Source organism: Tasmannia lanceolata, unplaced genomic scaffold (genome assembly GCF_043159265.1).
Source record: "Tasmannia lanceolata isolate RefF3 unplaced genomic scaffold, GAP_Taslan_0.1 ptg000018l, whole genome shotgun sequence".
Taxonomy (NCBI): Eukaryota; Viridiplantae; Streptophyta; class Magnoliopsida; order Canellales; family Winteraceae; genus Tasmannia; species Tasmannia lanceolata.
In genome coordinates, this window is record NW_027518695.1 from 34,257,893 (window position 1) to 34,273,872 (window position 15,980).

Consider the following 15,980-nt stretch of genomic DNA (forward strand, 5'->3'; position numbering starts at 1 on the left):
GAAACTTTCTATTTTTTCAATCTCCATCCTTTATCAACTAAATCTAAGATTCAATACCATCTCATCATAATCTCAAAACTTGGCTAAAAGCTCATTCACACCATCTCTATGGTTTCCTATGTCTAAAAGCTGGATGTCTTACAAAGTTTCTAAAATAACAAACTTTCTATTTTTTCAATCTCAATCCTTCATCAACAACATCTAAGATTGAATAAAATCTCATCCTCATTTCAAAACTTGGCTAAAAGCTCCTTGACACCATCTCTAGGGTTTCCTATGTATGGATGTTTTACTAAGTTTCTAAAATAATAAACTTTCTATTTTTTCAATTTCTATCCTTTATCAACTAAATCTAAGATTCAATATCATATCATCTTCATTCCAAAACATAGCTAAAAGCTCCTTTACACCATGTCTAAGGTTTACTAAGTCTAAAAGATTGATGTTTTATAAAGTTACTAAAATAAGAAACTTTCTTTTTTTTTCATTCTCCATCCTTAATCGACTAAAACTAAGATTCAATACCCTCTCATTCTCATCCCAAAACCTTGCTAAAAGCTCATTGACATCATGTCTAGGATTTCCTACGTCTAAAAGATGGATGTTTTAAAATGTTTATAAGATAAAAAACTTTCTGTTTTTTCAATCTCCATCCTTTATGAACTAAATCTATGATTCAATACCATCTCAACCTCATCTCAAAACATGGTTAAAAGTTCCTTGACAACATCTCTAGGGTTTCCTATGTCTAAAGGATGGATGTTTTATAAAGTTTTTAAAATAAGAAACTTTATATTTTTTCAATCTCCATCCTTCATTAACTAAATCTAAGATTTAATACCATCTCATCCTCATCTTAAAAATTGGCTAAAAGCTCCTTGACACCATCTCTAGGGTTTAGTAAGTCTAAAAGACTGATATTTTATAAAGTTTCTAAAATAAAAAACTTTCTATTTTTCCAATTTCTATCTTTTATCAATTAAATCTAAGATTCAGTACCATCTTATCCTCATCTCAAAACTTGGCGAAAAGCTCCTTCACACCATCTCTAGGGTTTCCTATGTTTAAAAGATGGTTGTCTTACAAAGATTCTAAAATAAGAAACTTTCTATTTTTTCAATCTCCATCCTTAATCAACTAAAACTAAGATTCAATATCATCTCATCCTCATTCCAAAACATGGCTAAAAGCCCTTTGACACCATGTCTAGAGTTTACTAAGTCAAAGAGATTGATGTTTTATAAAGTATCTAAAATAAGAAACTTTCTTTATTTTAATCTCTATTCTTAATCAACTAAATTTAATATTCAATACTCTCTCATTCTCATCCCAAAACTTGGCTAAAAGCTGGTTGACATCATCTCTTGGGTTTCTTATGTCTAAAAGATGGATGTTTTTTAAAGTTCTAAATTAAAAGAGGTTCTTTTTTTTCGATATCAATCCTTTATCAACTAAATCTAAGATTCAATACCATCTCATCCTAATCTCAAAACCCGGCTAAAAGCCGATTTACAACATATCTAGGGTATCCTATGTCATAAAGATTGATGTGTTATAAAGTTTCTAAAATTAGAAACTTCCTATTTTTTCAATCTCCATCCTTCATCAACTAAATCTAACATTGAATACCATCTCATCCTCATCTCAAAACTTGGCTAAAAGCTCGTTTACACCATCTATAGGGTTTAGTAAGTGTAAAAGATGGATATTTTATAAAGTATCTAAATTAAGAATCTCTCTATTTTTCCAATCCCCATCCTTCATCAACTAAATCTAAGATTAAATATCATCTCATCATCATCCCAAAACATGGCTAAAAGTTCCTTGACACCGTGTCTAGGGTCTCCTATCTTTAAAAGATGTACGTTTTATAAACTTTATAAAATAAGAAACTTTCTATTTTTTCAATCTCCATTTATTATCTACTAAATCTAAGATTCAATAACATCTCATCCTCATCTCAGTACTTGGCTAAAAGCTCATTGACATCATCTCTAGGGTTTACGAGGTCAAAGATAAATATATTTCACAATGTTTCTAAAATAAGAAATTTTCTATTTTTTCAATCTCCATCCTTCATAAACTAAATCTGCAGTTCAATATCTTCTCATTCTCGTCTCCAAACTTGGCTCAAAGCTCATTGATATCATCTCTAGGGTTTTGTATCTCAAAAAGATAGATATTTGACAAAGTTTCTAAAATAAGAAACTTTCTATTTTTTCACTCTCCATCCTTCATCAACTAAATTTAAGATTCATTACCCTCTCATTCGCATCCCAAAACATGGCTAAAAGCTTGTTGACATCATATCTAGGGTTTCCTATGTCTAAAATATGGGTATTTTATATTGTTTTTAAAATAAGAAACTTTCTTTTTTTTTCAACCTCCATCCTTCATCAACTAACTCTAAGATTCAAAATCAACTCATTCTCATCTCAAAACTTGGCTAAAAGCTCTTTAACACCATCTCTAAACCAGTTTCTAAAATAAGAAACTTTCAATTTTTTCAATCTACATCCTTCATCAACTAAATCTAAGATTCAATATCATCTCTTCCTCATTTCAAAACACAGATAAAAGCTCCTTGACACTGTCTCTAGGGTCTCATATGTCTAAAAGATGGATGTTTTATAAGTTTCTAAAATAAGAAACTTTCGATTTTTTCAATCTCCACCCTTTATCAACTAAATCTCAGATTAAATAACCTCTCATTCTCATCCCAAAACTTGGCTAAAAGCTCGGTGACATCATCTCTAGGATTTCTTATGTCTAAAAGATGGATGTTTTATAAAGTTTCTATTATAAGAAATTTTCTATTTTTTCAATCTCCATCCATCATCAACTAAATCTAAGCTTCAATATCATCTCATCCTCATTCCAAAACATGCCTAAAAGCTCTTTGACACCATGTCTAGAGTTTACTAAGTCTAACAGATTGATGTTTCATAAAGTGTCTAAAATAAGAAACTTTTTATTTTTTCAATCTTCATCCTTAATCAACTAATTCTAAGATTCAAAACCCTCTCATTCCGATCCCAAAACTTGGCTAAAAGTTTTTTGACATAATCTCTATGGCTTCCTATGTCTAAAAGATGGATGTTTTATAAAGTTTTTAAAGTAAGAAACTTTGTATTTTTTTCAATCTTCATCCTTTATAAACTAAATCTACAATTCAATATCATCTCATCCTCGTCTCAAAACTTGGCTCAAAGCTCCTTAACACCATCTCCAGGGTTTCCTAAGTCTAAAAGATAGGTGTTGTATAAAGTTTTTAAAATAAGAAACTTTTAATTTTTCAATCTCCATCCTTCATCTACTAAATTTAATATTCAATACCCTCACATTCTCATCCCAAAACTTGGCTAAAAGCTCGTTGACATCATCCATAGGGTTTCCTAAGTCTAAAAGATGGTTGTTTTATAATATTTTTAAAATAAGAAACTTTCTATTTTATCAACCTCCATCCTTCCTCAACTAAATCTAAGATTCAATACCATCACATCCGCATCTCAAAACTTGGCTAAAAGCTCTTTGACACCATCTCTAAACCAGTTTAAAAAATAAGAAACTTTCAATTTTTACGATCTACATCCTTCATCAACTAAATCTAAGATTCAAAACCATCTCATCCTCATCCCAAAACACGGCTAAAAGCTCGTTGACACTGTATCTAGGGTCGCATATGTCTAAAAGATGAATGTTTCATAAAGTTTCTAAAATAAGAAACTTTTTATTTTTTCAATTTTCATCCTTTATCAACTTAATCTCACATGAAATACCCTCTCATTCTCATCCCAAAACTTGGCTAAAAGCTCGTTGACATCATCTCTAGGGTTCCATATGTATAAAAGATGGATGTTTTATAAAGTTTCTATTGCACGAAGTTTTCTATTTTTTCATTCTCCATCCTTTATAAACTAAATCTAAGGTTCCATATCATCTCATCCTCATCTCAAAACTTGGATAAAAGCTCTTTCACACCATATTTAGGGTTTCTTATGTCTAACAGATGGATGTTTTATAAACTTTCTAAAATTAGAAACTTTCTATTTTTTAAATCTCAATCCTTAATCAACTAAATCTAAGATTCAATACCATTTCATCCTCATCCCAAAATATGCCTAGAAGCCCCTTAACGCCATCTCTAGGGTTTCCTATGTCGAAAAGATGTATAATATATAAAGTTTCTAAAATAAGAAATTTTCTATTTTTCAATCTCCATCCTTCACCAACTAAATCTACGATTCAATACCATCTCACCTCATCTTAAAACTTGGCTAAAAGCCCCTTGACACCATCTCTAGGGTTTCCTATGTTTAAAATATGGATGTTTTAAAAAGTTTCTAAGGTAAAAAATTTCTAGTTTTTCAATCTCTATCCTTCAACAACTAAATCTAAGATTCAAAACCATCTCCTCATCATCCTAAAACTAGGTTAAAAGCCCCTTGACACCATCTCTAACGTCTCTTATGTCTAAAAGATGGTTGTTTTATAAAGTTTCTAAAATAACAAACTTTCTATTTTTTCAATATTCATCCTTTATCAACGAAACCTAATTTTCAATACCATCTCATCCTCATCTCAAAACTTGGCTAAAAGCTCCTTTACACCATTACTAGGGTTTACTAAGTCTAAAAAGTTGATGTCTTATAAACTTTATAAAATAAGAAACTTTTTATTTTTTCAATCTCCATACGTAATCACCTAAATATACAGTTCAACACCCTCTCATTCCCATCCCAAAACTTGGTTAAAAGCTCATTGACATCATCTCTAGGGTTTCGTATGTCTAAAAGATGAATATTTTATACAGTTTGTAAAATGTGAAATTTTCATTATTTTCAATCTCCATCCTTAATCAGTTAAATCTAAGATTAAATACCATCTTATCCTAATCTCAAAAGTTAGCTAAAAGCAACTTTACACCATCTCTAGTGTTTACAAAGTCTAAAAGATGAATGTTTTATAAACATTCAAAAATAAGAAACTTTATATTTTTTCAATCTCCATCCTTCATCAACTAAATCTTAGATTCAATTCCCACTCATTCTCAACCCAAAACTTAGCTAAAAGCTTGTTGAAATCATGTCTAGGGTTTCTAATGTTTAGAAGATGGATGTTTTATAAAGTTTATAAAATATGAAAGTTTCTATTTTTTCAATCTCCATCTTTCATCAACTAAATCTAAGATTTATTATCATCTTATCCTTATCCCAAAACATATCTAAAAGCTCCTTGACACCGTCTCTAGGGTCTCTTATGTGTAACAGATGGATGTTTTATAAAGTTCTTAAAATAAGAAACTTTCTATTTTTTCATTTCACAACCCTTATAAATTAAATCTAAGATTCAATACCATCTCACCTTATCTCAAAACTTGGTTAAAAGCTTCTTAACACCATCTCTACGGTTTCTTATGTCTAAAAGGTTGATGTATTACAAAGTTTCTAAAATAGGAAATTTTCTTTCTCCATCCTTCATCAGCTAAATCTAAGATTCAATACCCTCTCATTCCCAACCCAAAACTTGGGTAAAAGCTCGCTGACATCATCTCTAGGGTTTCCTATGTCTAAAAGATGGATGTTGTATAAAGTTTCTAAAATAAAAAACTTTCTATTTTTTCAATCTCCTTCCTTTATCAACTAAATCTAACATTTAATATCATCTCATCCTCATCTCAAAACTCTGCTAAAAGTACTTTGACACCATTTATGGGGTTTATTATGTTTAAAAGATTGATTTTTTTAAAAGTTTCTAAAATAATAAACTTTCTATTTTTTCAAACTCTATCATTTATCAACTAAATCTAAGATTCAATACCATCTAATCCGCATCCCAAAACTTGGTAAAAATCTTAGTGACACTATCTATAGGGTTTCTTACGTCTAAAAGATGGATGTTTTATAAAGTTCCTAAGATAAGAAACTTTTTGTTTTTTCAATCTTCATCCTTCATCAACTAAATCTAAGAATCAATACCATCTCATCATTAGACCAAAACATTGCTAAAAGGTCCTTGACACCGTCTCTAGGGTCTCTTATGTCAAAAAGATGGATGTTTATTAAAGTATCTAAAATAAGAAACTTTCAATTTTTTCAATCTCCATTCTGGATCAACTAATTGTTGGATTCAATACCATCTAATCCTCATCTCAAAACTTGGATAAAAGCTCATTGACACCAACTATAGGGTTTCATATGTCTAAAAGATGGATGTTTTGTAAAGTTTTTAAAATTAGAAACTCTGTTATTTCAATCTCTATCTTTCATCAACTTAATCTAAGATTCAATACCCTTTCATCCTCATCCCAAAAATTTGCTAAAAGCTCGTTAACACCATCTCTACAGTTTCCTATGTCTAAAAGATGGATGTTTTCTAAAGTTTCTATAATAAGAAACTTTCTCTTTTTTCAATCTACATCATTCTTCAACTAAATCTAAGATTAAATACCATCTCATCCTCATCTCAAAACTTGGCTAAAAGCCATTTGACATCATCTATAGGGTTTACTAAGTCTAAAAGATTGATGTTTTATAAAGTCTCTAAAATAAGAAACTTTTTATTTTTTCAATCTCCATCCTTCATCAACAAAATCTAAGATTCAATACAATGTCATCCTCATCTCAAAACTTGGCTAAAAGCTCCTTGACACTATTTCTAGGGTTTACTACGTCAAAAAGATTGATGGTTATAAAGTTTCTAAAATACGAAACTTTTTAGTTTTTTAATCTCCATCCTTAATCAAGTGAATCTAAGGTTCAATATCATCTCATGCTAACCTCAAAACTTGGCTAAAAGCTCCTTGACACCATCTCTAAGGTTTACTAAGTCTAAAAGATTGATGTTATATAAAGTTTTAAAATAAGAAACTTTCTATTTTTTCAATGTCCAAACTTCATCAACTAAATCTAAGATTCAATACCATTTCATCCTCTTCTCAATACAAAGCTAAAAACACCTTGACAGCATCTCTAAGTTTTACTATGTCTCAAAGATAGATGTTTTATAAAATTTATAAAATAAGAAACTTTCTATTTTTTCAATCCCCATCCTTCATCAACTAAATCTAGGATTTAATACCATCAAATCCTCAATGAGCATTTAGCCAAGTTTTGAGATGAGGATGAGATGATTTTGAATCTTAGATTTAGTTGATGAATGATGGAGATTGAAAAAATATAAAGTTTCTTATTTTGAAAATTTGTAAAACAACATTGTTTTAGACATGGTAAACCCTAAAGATGATGTCAGCGAGCTTTCAACCAATTTTTGAGATGAGAAAGAGAGGGTATCGAATCTTAGATTTAGTTGATAAATGATAGAGATTGAAAAAATAAAAAAAGTATCTTATTTTAGAAACTTTATAAAACATCAATATTTTAAACTTAGTAACCCTACATATGGGGTCAATGAGCTATTAGCCATATTTTGAGAAGAAGATGAGATGGTATTGAATCTAAAATTTAGTTGATTAAGGATTGAAATTCAAAAAATAGAAAGTTTCTTATTTTAGAAACTCTATAAAACATCAGTCTTTTAGACTTAGTAAACCCTAGAGTTAGTCTCAATGAGCTTTTAGCCAAGTTTTGAGATGAGGATGAAATGGTATTAAATCTTAGACTTAGTTGATCAAGGATGGAGATTGAAAAAATAAAAACTTTATTATTTTAGAAACTTTATAAAACATCCATCTTTTAGATATAGAAAACCCTAGAGATGGAGTTAAGGTGCTTTTACCCAACTTTTGAGATGAGGATGAGATGATATTGAATCTTAGATTTAGTTGATAAAGGATGGAGATTGAAAAAACAGAAAGTTTCTTATTTTATAAACTTTATAAAACATCCATCTTTTACACATATGAAACCCTATAGGTGATGTTAACGAGCTTTTAGCCAAGTTTTGAGATGAGGATTAGATAGTATTAAATCTGAGATTCAGTTGATAAGGGATGGAGATTGAAAAAATAAAAAATTTCTTAGTTTAGAAGCTTTGTAAAACATCCATCTTTTAGAAATTGGACACCTTAGAGATTGTGCCAAAGAGCTTTTTGCCAAGTTTTGGGATGATGATGAGATGGTTTTGAATCCTAGATTTAGTTGAGGAAGGAAGGAGATTGAAAAAATAGAAAGTTTCTTAGTTTAGAAATTTTATAAAACATTAATCTTTTAGACACAAGAAACACTAGAGATGATGTTAACGAGCTTTTAGCCAAGTTTTGAGATAAGGATGAGATGGTATTGAATCTTAGATTTAATTGATAAAGGATGGAGATTGAAAAAATAGAAAGTTTCTTGTTTTAAAAACTGCGTAAAACGTCCATCTTCTAGATATAAGAAACCCTAGAGATTGTGTCGATGACCTTTTAGCCAAGTTTTGAGATGGGGATGAGTTGGTATTGAATCTTAGATTTAGTTGAAGAAGGATGGAGATTGAAAAAATAGAAAGTTTCTTATTTTAGAGACTTTATAAAACATCAATCTTTTAAACGTAGTAAACCCTAGAGATGGTGTCAATGCGCTTTTTGCCTAGTTTTGAGATGGGGATGAGATAGTGTTGAATCTTAGATTTAGTAGATGAATGATGGGAATTGAAAAAATAGAAAGTTTCTTATTTTAGAAACTTTATAAAATATCTATCTTTTAGACATATAAAACCCTAAAGATAGTGTCAAGGAGCTTTTACCTTAGTTTTGAGATGAAGATGCAATGGTATTGTGTCTTAGATTTAGTTGATGAAGGATGGTGACTTAAAAAAAAAGTTTCTGATTTTAGAAACTTCATAAAATATCCATCTTTAAAATATAAGAAACCCTAGAAATGATGTCAATGAGCTCTTAGTCATATTTTGAGATTAGGATTAGATGGTATTGAATCTTAGATTTAGTTTATTAAGGATGGAGATTGAAAAAATAGAAAGTTTCTAATTTTAAAATATTTATAAAACATCAATCTTTTAAACTTAGTAAACCCTAGAGATGGTGTCAAGGAGCATTTAGCGAGGTTTTAGGATGAGGATGAGATGGTATTGATATTAGATTTAGTTGATAAAGGATTGTGATTGAAAAAATAGAAAATTTGATATTTTATAAACTTTATAAAACATCTACCTTTTAGACATAGGAACCCTAGAGATGGTGTCAAGGTGCTTTCAGCCAAGTTTTGAGAAGAGAATGAAAGGGTATTGAATCTTAGATTTAGTTGATTAAAGTTGGAGATTGAAAAATAAAAAGTTTTTTATTTTAAAGACTTTATAAAAAATTGATCTTTTAGACATAGGAAACCCTAGAGTTAGTATCAAGGGGCTTTTATCCTAGTTGTGAGATGGAGATGAGATGATATTGAATCTTAGATTTAGTTGACGAAGGATGGAGATTGAAAAAATATAAATTTTCATATATAAGAAACTTTATAAAACATCAATCTTTAAGAAATAGGAAACCCCATAATAGGTGTCAAGGTGCTTTTAGCCATGTTTTGAGATGCGGATTAGATGGTATTGAATGTTAGATTTAATTGATCAAGGATAGAGATTGAAAAAACAAAAAGTTTCTTAATTTAGAAACTTTATAAAACATCAATCTTTTGGACTTAGCAAACCGTAGAGATGGTGTCATGGAGCTTTTAGCGAAGTTTTGAGCTGAGGATGAGATGATATTGAATCTTAGATTTAGTTAATAACGGATGAAGATTGAAAAAATAGGAATTTTATTATTTTAGAAACTTTATCAAACATCCATATTTTGGACATTGAAGACCCTAGAGGTGGTGTAAAGGTGCTTTTAGCCATGTTTTAGGATAAGGATAGATGACATTGAATCTCCGATTTAGTTGATGAAGAATCGAGATTGAACAAATAGAAAGTTTCTTATTTTAGAAACTTTATAAAATATCTATCTTTTAGACATAAGAGACCTTAGAGATTGTGTCATTGAGCTTTAAGCTAGGTTTTGGGATGATGATGAGATGGTATTGAATGTTAGATTTAGTTGATTAATGATGGAAATTTTAAAAATAGAAAGTTTCTTATATTAGAAACTTTATAAAACATCCATCTTTTAATATAGGAAACCTTAGAGATGATGACAAATAGCTTTTAGCCAAGTTTTGAGATGAGAATGAGAGGGTATTGAATCATAGAGTTTGTTGATGAACGATGAAGATTGAAAAAATAGAATGTTTTTTATTTCAGAAATTTTATAATACATACATCTTTTACACAGAGGAAACCTTAGAGATGGTGTCAATGAGCTTTTGGGTAAGTTTTGGGATGAGAATGAGATGGTATTGAATCTTAGAATTAGTTGATGAAGGATGGGGATTGAAAAAATAGAAAGTTTATTTTATTATAAACTTTATAAAACATATATCTTTTAGACGTATGAAACCCTAGAGATCCTGTGAAGGAGCTTTTAGCCAAGTTTAAATATGAGGATGAGATGGTATTAAATCTTAGATTTAGTTGAAAAAGGTTGGAGATTGAGAAAATAGAAAGTTTCTTATTTTAGAAACTTTATAAAACACCAATCCTTTAGATATAGGAAACCCCATAGATGGTGTCAATGACCTTTTAGCCAAGTTTTGAGATGAGGATTAGATGGTATTGAATCTGAGATTTAGTTGATCAAGGATGGAGAATGAAAAAAAAAAAGTTTCTTATTTTATAAACTTTATAAAACATCCATCTGTTAGATATAAGAGAACCTTGAGATGGTGTCAACGAGCTTTTAGCAAAGTTTGGGGATGATGATGAGAAACTTTATAAAACATCCCTCTTTTAGAAAGAGAAAACGCTAAAGATGGTGTGAAGGAGGTTTTAGCTATGTTTTGAGATGAGGATGACATGATATTGAATCTTAGATTTTGGTGATGAAGGATGGAGATTGAAAAAATGGAAAGATTCTTATTTTAGAAACTTTATAAAACATCCATATTTTAGACATAGGAAAACCTAGAGATGGTGTCAAGGAGCTTCTAACTAAGTTTTCAGATTAAGATGAGATGCTATTGAAACTTGGATTTAGTTAATAAAGGGTGGAGATTGAAAAAATTATAAGTTGCTTATTTTTGAAACTTTATAAAAGATCCGTCTTTTAGATATGCGTGACCCTAGAGATGATGTGGGGACCTATTAGCCAAGTTTTGGGATAAGGATAAGATGATATTTAATTTTAGATTTAGTTGACGAAGAATAAAGATTGAAAAAATAGAAAGTTTCTTAAAGTAGAAACTTTGTAAAACATTAATCTTTTAGACATAAGAGACCCTAGACATGAGGATGAGATGGTATTGAACCTTACATTTAGTTGATAAATGATGGATATTGAAAAAATAGAAAGTTTCTTATCTTAGAAATTTTATAAAACATCAATCTTTTAGACATAAAAGACCCTAAAGATGGCGTGAACGAGCTCTTAGCCATGTTTTGGGATGGCGATCAGAAACTTTATAAGACATCTATCTCTTAGACAGAGGAAACCCTCGAGGTAGTGTGAATGAGCTTTTACCAAAATTTTGAGATGAGGATTAGCTGATATTGAATCTTAGATTTAGTTGATGAAGGATGAGAATTGAAAAATATAAAGTTTCTTACTTTAGAAACTATATAAGACATCCGTCTTTTAAAACCTATGGATGGTGTTAAGGACCTTTTATCCAAGTTTTGGGATGAGGATGAGATGGTATTGAATCTTAGATTTAGTTGATAAATGGTGGAGATTGAAAAAATCGTAAGTTGCTTATTTTTCAAACATTATAAAACATCCATCTTTTAAACATTCGAGACCTTAGAGATGGTGTGAAGGAGATTTTAGCCATGTTTTAGGATGAAGATAAGATGATATTGAATTTTAGATTTAGTTTACGAAGTATGGAGGTATAAAAAATAAAAAGTTTCATATATTAGAAACTTTATAAAACATTCATCTTTTAGCATACGAGACCTTAAAGATGATGTCAATCATCTTTTAGCCTTGTTTTGGGATGATGATGAGATGATATAAAATCTTAGATTTAGTTGATGAATGATGGAGATTGAAAAAATAGAAAGTTTCATACTTTAGAAACTTTAGAAAGCATCCATCTTTTAGACATTTGAAACCCTAGAGATGACGTCAATGAGCTTTTAGCCAAGTTTTGGGATGAGAAGGAGAGGGTATTGAATCTTAGATTTAGTTGATAAAGGATGGAGATTGAAAAAATAGAAAGTTTCTTATTTTAAAAACTGCATAAAATGTCCATCTTCTAGACATAAGAAACCCTAGAGATTGTGTCGAGGACCTTTTAGCCAAGTTTTGAGATGGGGCTGAGATGGTATTGAATCTTAGATTTTGTTGAAGAAGGATGGAGATTGAAAAAATAGAAAGTTTCTTATTTTGGAAACTCTATAAAACATCAATCTTTTAGACGTAGTAAACCCTAGAGATGGTGTCAATGAGCTTTTTGCCTAGTTTTGAGATGGGGATGTGATAGTGTTGAATCTTAGATTTAGTAAATGAATGATGGGAATTGAAAAAATAGAAAGTTTCTTATTTTAGAAACTTTATAAAATATCTATCTTTTAGACATATAAAACCCTAGAGATAGTGTCAATGAGCTTTTACCTAAGTTTTGAGATGAGGATGCGATGGTATTGAGTCTTAGATTTAGTTGATGAAGGATGGGAACTTAAAAAAAAAGTTTTTGATTTTAGAAACTTCATAAAATATCCTTCTTTACAATATAAGAAACCCTAGAGATGATGTCAACGAGCTCTTACTCATATTTTGAGATGAGGATTAGATGGTATTGAATCTTAGATTTAGTTTATTAAGGATGGAGATTGAAAAAATAGAAAGTTTCTAATTTTAAAATATTTATAAAACATCAATCTTTTAGACTTAGTAAACCCTAGAGATGGTGTCAATGAGCATTTAGCGAGGTTTTAGGATGAGGATGAGATGGTATTGATTTTAGAATTAGTTGATAAAGGATAGTGATTGAATAAATAGAAAGTTTCATATTTTAGAAACTTTATAAAACATCTATCTTTTAGACATAGGAACCATAGAGATGGTGTCAAGGTGCTTTCAGCGAAGTTTTGAGAGGAGAATGAAAGGGTTTTGAATCTTAGATTTAGTTGATTAAAGTTGGAGATTGAAAAATAAATTTTTTTTTATTTTAAAGACTTTATAACAAATTGATCTTTTAGACATAGGAAACCCTAGAGTTGGTATCAAGGGGCTTGGCTTTTAGCCGAGTTGTGAGATGAAGATGAGATGATATTGAATCTTAGATTTAGTTGATGAAGGATGGAGATTGAAAAATATAAATTTTCTTATATTAGAAACTTTTTAAAACATCAATCTTTAAGAAATAGGAAACCCCATAATAGGTGTCAAGGTGCTTTTAGCCAAGTTTTGAGATGCGGATTAGATGGTATTGAATCTTAGATTTAATTGATCCGGGATAGAGATTGAAAAAACAAAAAAGTTTCTTAATTTAGAAACTTTATAAAACATCAATCTTTTGGACTTAGCAAACCGTAGATATGGTGTTATGGAGCTTTTAGCCAAGTTTTGAGATGACGATGAGATGATATTAAATCTTAGATTTAGTTAATAAAGGATGAAGATTAAAAAAATAATAAGTTTCTTATTTTAGAAACTTTATCAAACTTCCATATTTTAGACATTGAAGACCCTAGAGATGGTGTAAAGGTGCTTTTAGCCATGTTTTGGGATAAGGATAGATGACATTGAATCTTCGATTTAGTTGATGAAGAATCGAGATTGAAAAAATAGAAAGTTTCTTATTTTAGAAACTTTATAAAATATCTATCTTTTAGACATAAGACACCTTAGAGATTGTGTCATTGCGCTTTAAGTAAGGTTTTGGGAGAATGATGAGATGGTATTGAATGTTAGATTTAGCTGATTAATGATGGAAATTTAAAAAATAGAAAGTTTCTTATTTTAGAAACTTTATAAAACATCCATCTTTTAATATATTAAACCTTAGAGATGATGACAAATAGCTTTTAGCCAAGTTTTGAGATGAGAATGAGAGGGTATTGAAACATAGAGTTTGTTGATGAAGGATGAAGATTGAAAAAATAGAATGTTTTTTATTTTAGAAATTTTATAAAACATACATGTTTTACACATAGGAAACCTTAGAGATGGTGTCAATGAGCTTTTGGGCAAGTTTTGGGATGAGAATGAGATGGTATTGAATCTTAGAATTAGTTGATGAAGGATGGGGATTGAAAAAATAGAAAGTTTATTTTATTATAAACTTTATAAAACATATATCTTTTAGACGTATGAAACCCTAGAGATCCTGTGAAGGAGCTTTTAGCCAAGTTTAAATATGAGGATGAGATGGTATTAAATCTTAGATTTAGTTGATAAAGGTTGGAGATTGAGAAAATAGAAAGTTTCTTATTTTAGAAACTTTATAAAACATCAATCCTTTAGATATCGGAAACCCCATAGATGGTGTCAACGACCTTTTAGCCAAGTTTTGAGATGAGGATCAGATGGTATTTAATCTGGGATTTAGTTGATCAAGGATGGAGAATGAAAAAAAAGTTTCTTATTTAATAAACTTTATAAAACATCCATCTGTTAGATATAAGAGAACCTTGAGATGGTGTCAACGAGCTTTTAGCAAAGTTTGGGGATGATGATGAGAAACTTTATAAAACATCCCTCTTTTAGAAAGGGAAAACGCTAAAGATGGTGGGAAGTAGGCTTTAGCTATGTTTTGAGATGAGGATGAGATGATATTGAATCTTAGATTTTGATGATGAAGGATGAAAATTGCAAAAAATGGAAAGGTTCTTATTTTAGAAACTTTATAAAACATCCATCTTTTAGACATAGAAAAACCTAGAGATGGTGTCAAGGAGCTTCTAACTAAGTTTTCAGATTAGGATGAGATGGTATTGAAACTTGGATTTAGTTAATAAAGGGTGGAGATTGAAAAAATTGTAAGTTGCTTATTTTTGAAACTTTATAAAAGATCCGTCTTTTAGATATACGTGACCCTAGAGATGATGTCAAGGACCTATTAGCCATGTTTTGGGAAGAGGATAAGATGATATTTAATCTTAGATTTAGTTGACGAAGAATAAAGATTGAAAAAATAGAAAGTTTCTTAAAGTAGAAACTTTATAAAACATTAATCTTTTAGACATAAGAGACCCTAGAGATGGTGTGAATGAGCTTTTAGCCAAGTTTTGAGATGAGGATGAGATGGTATTGAACCTTACATTTAGTTGATAAATGATGGATATTGAAAAAATAGAAAGTTTCTTATCTTAGAAATTTTATAAAACATCCATCTTTTAGACATAAGAGACCCTAAAGATGGTGTGAACGATCTTTTAGCCATGTTTTGGGATGGCAATCAGAAACTTTATAAGACATCTATCTCTTAGACAGAGAAACCCTAGAGATAGTGTGAAGGAGCTTTTACCAAAATTTTGAGATGAGGATTAGCTGATATTGAATCTTAGATTTAGTTGATGAAGGATGGAAATTGAAAAATATAAAGTTTCTTATTTTAGAAACTATATAAGACATTCGTCTTTTAAACATAACAAAACCTATGGATGGTGTTAAGGACCTTTTAACCAAGTTTTGGGATGAGGATGAGATGGTATTGAATCTTAGATTTAGTTGATAAAGGGTGGAGATTGAAAAATTATAAGTTGCTTATTTTTGAAACGTTATAAAACATCCATCTTTTAAACATTCGAGACCCTAGAGATGGTGTGAAGGAGATTTTAGCCATGTTTTGGGATGAAGATAAGATGATATTGAATTTTAGATTTAGTTTACGAAGTATGGAGATTGAAAAAATAGAAAGTTTCATATATTAGAAACTTTATAAAACATTCATCTTTTAGACATAGGAGACCCTAAAGATGATGTGAATAATCATTTAGCCTAGTTTTGGGATGATGATGAGATGATATAAAATCTTAGATTTAGTTGA